The 7,183-nt window shown below is 39.2% G+C and overlaps 1 protein-coding gene across 2 annotated transcripts in view; it reads right to left on the bottom strand.

Moving 5' to 3' along the window:
- BNC1 (basonuclin zinc finger protein 1) overlaps nucleotides 1-3,363 on the bottom strand; it is a 19,956-nt gene extending 16,593 nt beyond the window's left edge. For both annotated transcript variants that reach the window (XM_075207911.1, XM_075207910.1), the window contains exon 1: nucleotides 3,212-3,363. The gene's annotated coding sequence lies outside the window, so the exon portion shown is untranslated. The remainder of the gene's footprint in view (nucleotides 1-3,211) is intronic.
- Between the last annotated feature and the right edge of the window lie 3,820 nt (nucleotides 3,364-7,183).

Raw genomic sequence — 7,183 nt, 5'->3', positions numbered from 1 at the left:
TGGAATACATGGGCAGAAATGGACAAAGAGACACTAAACTCATATCCGCTGAGTGTACCTAGTAACAGAAAATTATCATCTCCACATCTATTATAGATACAAAATGGATTTCACATGTGCTTTAATCACAATCCATAAAAGGAACAAAAATTAGAAAAACTCAAAATTACATATTGGCAAAATGATGGTGACAATTGGGGGATGCCATGTAAATAGATCATGTGGAGAGACTTTATTTGTGGCTCATTTGCAGGGATGGTAATGCAGCAGTGACAAAGTTCACAGATTCATTTGTGTTTTGCTTTAGATGATCAGTTTAGCTGTATAATACCAATGTACTTTTAGTAGCACTACTGGCAAATACATCACAGTAACGAACAAGAAGAAATGAACAAGAGACAGTAGCCCAATTCCTATACACCTATAACGGATTGAATCTCTATGCTAAAAGTACTATAGCCAATGAAGATGGGACATTTACAAGCTACAACCTACTGATTAAAATGTCTGATATCTATCTGTAACATATAATTTTTATACCCTTTTACTTTGATGTCAAAAAAATAAAATAAAATAGTGCAAAGTTATCTAAAGACGATACAGTTAAGAGCAGGAGAATCTGTCATCAGACACAGATGCGCTAGTGTGATGAGACTATAGTATATATTGGAGAATATAAATATATAACTTGTATACAGAAAGATTGATGAGGGCAGATCATCTCCATCATGCAGCACACTTACAGATGTAATAGGAAAGAATGAGCAAAGTTTACTGAACACTCAATAAAACTACTTAATACAAAAGCTTCACACCACTTAGGTGTTTAAGTGAAAAATTAGACTAGTCTAGTATCACATCTCAGCATCAATATATAGATGGAAGGGTTAACTGGTCTTTGTTCTACATGTATTTAATCAACGGCACTCGATGCCCTCTGTCATGGAAACGGAGGCATCTTCAAATACCAATGTAGGTAGCTGTTCTTACATAGACTGCAAAGCACATAAACTACTGACAGAACCTGTCAATTAACAACTGGATATGTGTCATGCAGCTGCCTGTGCATGTAACAGCAGCTCACCTATTACATGATCACTGGGTTACCTGGCATTTTAAACACTGGACACCGGGTCCCAGCACCAGGTAAACTTATGTGGACGTCTTTAGATATCTTCTTTGTTTGCTTTAATATTCACGTCATTAGGTAAAAAAAATAATGGAGAAAGTTCTAAAGTACAATCATTCCACAACACTAATTATCTTAGCCTCCTTCTTAGCTGGCAAACAAAACACACAAGAACCTACAGTAAGATAATGTGCGGTTATCAGTTTTAATGTCTGCAGCCACTACCTGTAGCAGCATGTTTATATAACGTAGCACTTGTCCAGACAGCCTTAGCTGTCCAGTACTGAAGAAAGTGTCATCAAAAAAGAAAGACAGCCTGACCTATGACTGCTGTAAAAAAAAGTTCAACGTCAGCATAACACTAGTGACAATAAAAACACCCTCTCAAACAAAACTAAAAATTAAATCCAGGTATGTCATTACCCTGTTTGCATGAAAATGGGCACTGTACAGAAAGAATTGGAAAGATGTCACAGGTCAAGTAGCGGTACTACACTGAAACACACACACAATAAATTATATATATATAAATTTTAAAATTGTCCTTGTGAACACTTCATGTCAGAACACTTATTAACCTTAGCAATGCCTGCACAAGTTGGTAAAACAATGGAGTTTTATAATACTCTGGTTTTAGAATTACGTTGAAAGTGTTGTATCCTATGAAAAAAGTCTAGGGGATATTAAAGACTTTGATATGCAGACAGACATGCATATGTTACAAAAGACCATTATCCACTCTAGCCTGTAATAAACCCAGAAGTTGAGACAGTGGCAGCTCAATGGAAAAGAGGAGCAGTAGAAAAGAACATGTTTCTACACTGCCTTTGAGAAAGTTTGGCTTCCAGCTATGCACTGATTAATATCAGATCTCCTCCTTTACTTGCCTCTTGACAATCGTGTCACATCTGGCTGACAAATCCTTACAAGCTTATCCAAACCTAGGCAGCCCAGATCATGCTCCAGGACTTGCTAGAAGGAAGCAGCAACACCAGCCCTGTACTGATGTGCCATCATGAAACTAATGAAGCTGACTTCACTTGTAGACTGCAGAAACACGAAGCAGCACAACATGCCTGGAGGTCCTTCCAACAAAGATGTTAGCTTACCCAACAGATAAAAACAACAATAAGCGTTCCAGTTCAAGAAGCCAAAACAGCTACACGATTCCAAGCTGTGCAGGAGATAATCACAGATTAACATGAGAGCAGTAAGACACCTAGATACAGGGGAAACAGGACACTTTGTTTCTAGATTGCACTTTCCATCGCCAGCATTACGTCAAAAGCAGAAAATGGCTTAGGCACACCTATGTTAATGGATCCTGCATAGTTAAAGCCATCTATCAGTATATTGATTGTTCTGTACCAAGTTCAGTGGAAAGATTTGTTTCCTATCCACAACTACAGGAAAAAGCTTAACATAAAAAAAAGAGAAAGGAAGAAAAAGGAATCTTTGCATATTTTCTCATAAAATAGCAGCTTTTTAAAAATTAATAACAAGCACTTGTGAAGAGCATGTAGTCCATTAAGTGTTATGACAATGGCGCGCACACAGAGAATGTTCCATGGAATCAGACAACTGAATCATACTCTGATGTACAGAGCCAACACTTGTATCATCATCTTCAGCACTGTGCTTTCAATGCAAAGGGACTACAGGGCTAAGTGTGCTCTGCGGGAGGACAATAGCAGCCTACAATAAAAGGCAAAGATGGTATGCATAATTTACAGACACTGATCACCGGCCACTAATAACACTGAGAAGGACCTTAGGAAAATTGTTTTTACTGCCTGCTCTAAAGAGCATTTGTGAATCATAATAAGATCAGTAATGCACTTCATACAGAACTCCTTTAAAGTTACATTGTCACTTATCAGCATTAGCAGGTATGTGGTAAAAGACAAAACGGACTCATCAGAATCAGTTACCGGGTAAAAACTCACTCTTATTCCTTCTAATCAATGAATATACAGCTTTAAAATTACAGAAACAAAAGACAATAAATAAATAGGTCTATTTTAGAAAAATAACAATGCTGTTTAAAATAAAAAAAACTACCTGTATAAAAAGTTTACTTACTTTGTCCATTGCTACAGAGAAATCATGTCCCAGGCAGTTCCTCATTCCCTCAATGAGTACTCCAGCTATGTACTTGAAGCGCACTCCTGTCTGTACAAGTACTAAAACAGAACATCACACGCCTTCTTAGCCCTGTCTGAATATGAGCACCTCAAGGTCTGATGAATACTAAGACTGCACAGGGGAGTGGAATGAGATCCTCCCACTTGGTGTTCTGTGGGCCCTCCAAGTTTGTGTCTGTCTGGCTCACCTCTGCAGCATGCTCTCACCTCGGTGCCCTGGTGTGCTCTGTTCCAGCATGCTCTCAGAGTCACAGGGCTGTCCCCTCACAGCTGGCTTGAAGAGGGCATGACACTCATCTTTCACAGAGATTTGATCAAAAGGAATCACAGAGGCTTGAGGCACTCCTGATGCAGTCTGAGGAGATTCTACCTCAGTTCTGGCAGCCTAAGTAATGCATTAAATCAATGCAGCTGACCTAAGGCCACCTACCAGTTTTTTTTTTCTGAAGAACAGAACTATGTGTATAAACCACCAGACTTATTTCGGATCGGAATTACATCTTCTAACCAGTGACCTTACCCCGTCTAACTCCCCAAACTCATCATACTCACCATCTTTCTGAAGTCTTAAAATAAGAAACCATTAAGAGAATCAGACAAATTTAATGCACAGGTTTGTAAATATTGCACGGAATTTAACGAAGAAAGTGAAAAATATAACGTATTCTATACATTTGTGTCTGTGTGAATATCACGTTTTTGTCAGTGTACTTACTCAGCTGCCAGCATTTTAAAATAATTTCTAGGGACAGTGGCATTGAGCAGGTGCATATCAGCACATACTGTAAGTAGGTATTTGTGTACTGTAACTGCATGTAATCATGATATGTTTAATGTGAATATAATGCCACGTATTTACATGTTCACTATGTATGAAGCCCTTCCACTAAGAATGGATAGTGAGAATTGCATCCAATATAAAAGAATGGAAAAGTATAATATTGAAAAACTGGGACTGTCCCTGGAAATTAGGGACAGTTGTCAGCTATGTACTTGTTGCAAATCAAAGCTTACTAACCTATACACATTAAAGGATGCGTGTAACAGTGTACAGTACTATTTTTAATTTTGCCAGTCATGTACTAAAGTAGCATTAAGCAATTTGAGCGAGTGCCACCAGTGCAATGGGACAATGTACCAGCCGATAGGGAATGTTTCTCCTCCACCTCACTGTGTCTCTTGTTAACTTACCTGCCTATGGAAAGGAATGCATGCACATATACTACTGCAGGAAGACATTCCTGCACAATGCACTTGGGTGTCAGGCAAGTAAAGGAAAGCATAATAGGAGGAAGTCTTAAAGGATAATTCCATCCAAAAGTGAACATTCAGATTTGGGTGGAATATCCTATGTGAAACCTGATCTCAGTAAGTCCACCGACAACACACAGAGAGAGCAGGCAGAAGTGAGAGGAGCAGCAGCAGGCACACACAGGATGTCTGGGGGGCAAGCGGAGAGCCTAAACACTGAACCCCAGGTAAGTAAGCTTCGGGAACCACGAAAACTGAACTGTCTGTTACTGGTGGAATTATCATTTCAATCAGACCTATCAAGACTCTGAAAAATATATTATAGCAAAATAATACAATTTTCAGCCTGGTTGTTTTTAACATGACACACAGGAAAAAAAAAAAAAAGGATACATATACTCAGCACGCCCAGCATACCTGTCTTTAGAGCTCAGACAAGGCAATTGCTTTGTCACCTAGTAAGACACCAGCAGCTGCTTTCTCGGGATTCTAAATTCTGTATGCACAGGAGGAAGTTATAGCAATAATGACCAAACTTTAAAAACAATTGCTGTATACTATTTGTATGAATAATGTCATAGTGAAACTTTATTTAAATTATTCCCATCTAAAAAGGAAAATAAATCATCACTTGCTTTAGAAATGTGGTCTTATGATTTTTCTCCCTTCTTTACTTCACATTATTTCTGGCAGGCCAGGAACATTCAAGGTCCAATTCATAATAGGAGGCGGACAGGCCTGAGAGAAATTCTAAACCTGCAATTGCTCCTATCATTTTATTGTTGCCAAAGTGGTCACTTTTTATACCAAAAGAAACAGACTATAAAATGTATACTTTAACTGTATCACATGTAGCCCAGAAAAGGTTCCACATGAAAATGCAAAGCACCTGGGAGAACAATTCAAATTTCACAGTACACTGTCCAACATTCCCAAGAAATGGGCTCTGGAAACCTAAGCTTCCTCTGATTTAAGATTGTTGCATATAAAGCCGAAATCTGAAAGAGAATCAATTTTCTCTGCTGCAGCTCATACAAGAGAACGTTTACAGTCTCCTAAATGTGCGCTACAGACAGGAAGTGAAATGGAACCAGTAGCCACATCTGGACCAAAGTTTATTTTTAAAAACAACACAACTTTGACAGTACGTAAGAAACTTCCCGATTTTCTCTTCACTTCTAACTTTACATCTACACTCCTTACAAATGGGATGCTATCTATAAACCTGTACTACAGAATCTTCTATCAACGTCTTCTCTCACACGGGGAGAAAATAAAAACTCCACACAGATAGGGCGCATATATATATATATATATATATATATATATATATATATATATATATATATATATATATATATATATAGGCAAACCGAGGGGGGTTTACACGTGTCTGGAAACCCCCCTACAAGCCTGGGGCACTGTATAATTGAGGTGGCTGGATCCTGCTCCCGCTTTACACAGCTCTGCTTGAAAAGGGAGAGCTGTGTGCACCTAACAGTAGTGCACACAGCATTGCCCATGTATATTATGGGGATAGGAAGAGTTGGAGAGCAGCCAAGCACTGTCTAATATTATAGCCACGCCCCCATGCATGCTGGTCACGCCCACTGGCGGCGTGGTGTGGAAACCCCCCTCTACAAACCCTGCGTTTGCCCCCGATTATATATATATATATATATATATATATATACACATATATATACATATATACATATATATACACATATATATATATATATATATATACACATATATATACATATATACATATATATACACACACACACACATACATACATATATGTGTACACATGCATGTATATACATACATAGACATACATACTTACCAACTTTGGTTGGTGTGCTCCAGGAGATCCCGAGGGCAGGTGTGTGTGAGTGGGGGCGGGGCTCGCCAATTGTGTCATTTGCCTCGTCATTTTGCGGGGCCACGATGACGCGAGGATCACGGCACTAAGCCCTTCCCTCACTCTGTTAACCAATGAAGGATGCGGGAGGTTGCCCTGCTCTCCTGAAGTACACCCAGAAATTCGTGAGTCTCCCGGACATTCCGGGAGAGTAGGCAACTATGACATACACACACACACACACACACACACACACACACACACACACACACACCTTATATATAAAAATAATTGGCCTGTTTGTCTGTCCGGTTATGCATTCAGGCACCCCTGCACAGATTTGGATAAAACTAACGTGAGGTGGTCCAGTTGCATCCTGGTCAGGTTTTAGGGGGTTAGGGTCCCAGTCGGACCTCTCGTTGGTGTACGCTGGGCAGAACCTTGACCCTGTGAGACTGTTCTGGGCCTTCCACTGGATGGATTTAGAGGACATTTAATATAAAAATAAAAACTACACTGGGCATCCACCTCTTGGGAGTGTTGGAAGAGCTGCTAAACTGCTAACTATTTTTAACAGGTCGACAGTTACATCCAACTGATAACTTAATAACTTGAAGATTTAAACCCGAGCAACGCCGGGTACTTCAGCTAGTACATACATAAAAGGGCAACAACCTTTACGTGTTCCATTTATATCCCGATATATCATCATCACTATTTATTTATATATATATAGCATCACCAATTCTGCAGCCCTGTACAGAGAATATCTGTCATTCACATCAGTTCCT

The sequence above is a fragment of the Mixophyes fleayi genome, chromosome 4 (genome assembly GCF_038048845.1).
Source record: "Mixophyes fleayi isolate aMixFle1 chromosome 4, aMixFle1.hap1, whole genome shotgun sequence".
NCBI lineage: Eukaryota > Metazoa > Chordata > Amphibia > Anura > Limnodynastidae > Mixophyes > Mixophyes fleayi.
Note: the sequence above shows the minus strand (reverse complement) of the source record. Positions and strands in the feature narration are given on the sequence as shown.